Genomic DNA, 2,414 nt, shown 5'->3' with positions numbered 1-2,414 from the left:
GATAAAGGACGGGGTACATAATTTTGAGGGGATCTGTTAATGTCTGAGAATCGGCTCAATGATGTAAATTTGTCAAAACTTGAAACTTGTAAAGTTTGTTTCATCCATCCATGACAGTGATATAGGTCATGCCGAATAAAACTAACCACGTTAAAAAATGTCCACTCATAATCCCCCCCCCCCCAACCCAACAGAAAGTGTTTGAACTTAATAAAAAAAAACACCTTTTATAGCTTATCTGTTTCATTCATTTAATTTTTTTAACTTTGCTTTACAACTTACAAGCTTAATTCTCATCCTGATGGCAAAATGTGTTACCGCTATACCTTTCTGCATTTTAACTCTACATTTGTTTTAAAATGTATCCTCCAAATCAAACAAAAATTAGAAAAAAATAATAATAATCTTCCGTTCTAAAATATTGATGCTTACAAGTGTTTTTCTAAAATGGATTTCGGAATTACTTCCTTTTTTTTTCGTTCTCATGACTCTTTCACCATTTTCATTTTAATTTCTTCTGTACATTTTCAGAGTTCCTTTATTTTCTCAATTTTCAAAACAATTTTTTTGGGATAAGCCAAGCCTACCTATAGGCTCTAATTTTTTTTCAGGATTTTCTTTTCGTACCAGCCACTACGACTATCCAAAACATTTTCTTGACAAGAAACGATCCCGAAGAAGAAACTACCACCCCTACCAGATCATATAATATCCCACAACTCTGACTTAAACCCATTAGAAACTAACAGTAAAAAAATGTGAGATATACCTACTTTCTTATTACAATATAAACTGTTTAAGGCTCTCTTGCTCGGAAAAGATCACAAAATACCATCTTTTTGGAAACGTAAACTTCCAATCCTAAAAGGAATGCAAGCATGGTCAGTTGGTGAAAGCGTGGGATGGCACTTTAGGATATTTTCCGTTGCTTTTTGTTTGTTGTTTTACTTCAGAGTATAAAAACTTCAAGCCATACCTATACGGCCCAGGCTATATCATGAGACCATTTGAGCTTGCCACAACAGGAGGCAATTCCACGGAGCTCCGAAGCACAGAAAAATAATGCTGAGCGAAAACAGGCTTTTAAGCACAATTCATGCAATGAACACCAAATGAGACGCACTCTAGTCGTGTGCATTTACGGGTGGTACAGGAGAACCGGGTACCCTATTGAAGTAAAAACCACAGAGCTATATTAAATTACTAGAGCGCTAACTCTTCATTCTTGCGCGCTGAGACACTTTGAAGCCGCTCTGGGCGCAGACATTTTGAATTTATGTGCGTGTTTGTAGAACACAATCAAAATAGATGAATTGAATTTTAAAAGTGTACTCTAAATGCAACGCGCAAGTAGAAGGTACGCAAACAACTTAAGCCCGTCATGGCGGTTTAAAAAACGTCACGGCGAAAAGCATCTGCAGCGGAGGGACGCGCACACGTTGCGTTGTTTGCGTAGAGCAAAATATAACGTTCATTTGCTGATCGTGTGTTTCGGTTTTGGCCGTATCGGCTTCGATGACGCACCGGTATGGAATACAAACGCAGATATGCAAATAGCCGCACAAAAGCCGTACAAAATGTCGAGTTTTCCATAGGTTTGTGCACAAACATGGATGCCCCCGTCAGGCATTATTTTGTACATCGAGTTAGCGCTCTAGTAATTTAATATTGCTCTATGGTAAAAACACAGGTACCCTGCAGGTACCTGTAAAAGAAACCCAAGCCCAAAATTCAAATCCCGGAAGTTGTCTGAAGGGCTTTATAGCTTTACGGGTGTAACCTGCACCTTTCGCAAGCGTCATCTATAGCGCGTTTCAATTTGTACAGAAACGCGAAGTCTGTTTTGATTTTCAATATAGCCTGGTTTTTGTTTTGAAAATTCTCGACAAATGGCATTTAGAACCTTGTCTGAAAGTTACTAAAGCCCTTTTCGCACTAAACTTCTCAACCAGGGTTGAACTCAACCCTGGGCGAACCCAGTGCCGCCCCGGGTTGAGTTTTTTAATTTTTCAACCCCGCGTTCAGCCCCGCATCGTTTCACACTTCTTTCATGCAAATCAAGCTTATCATGCTCAGTAACTACTGTTTTGAACCCTGGCAAGAATTTCAACCCGGGTTGAAAATCTCAACCCTGGTCTGGAGCAGGGTTGCCCTAGGTTGAGTTTTTTATTTTTCAACTCCGTGTTCAGCCCTGCATCGTTTCACACTTGTTTCATGCAAATCAAGCTTATCATGCTCAGTTACTACTGTTTTGAACCCTGGCAAGAATTTCAACCTGGGGCGAAATCGATCTCGGGGTTGACGCAGGGTTGAAATTCTTCAAGTGTGAAACGATGCATGTTTTCAACCCTGCGTCAACCCCGAGATTTGTCTAGTGTGAAAAGGGCTAAAGTAATTTGTAAAGTTGGTTACGG

The sequence above is a fragment of the Patiria miniata genome, unplaced genomic scaffold (assembly GCF_015706575.1).
Source record: "Patiria miniata isolate m_02_andy unplaced genomic scaffold, ASM1570657v1 HiC_scaffold_8, whole genome shotgun sequence".
Classification (NCBI taxonomy): domain Eukaryota; kingdom Metazoa; phylum Echinodermata; class Asteroidea; order Valvatida; family Asterinidae; genus Patiria; species Patiria miniata.
Note: the sequence above shows the minus strand (reverse complement) of the source record.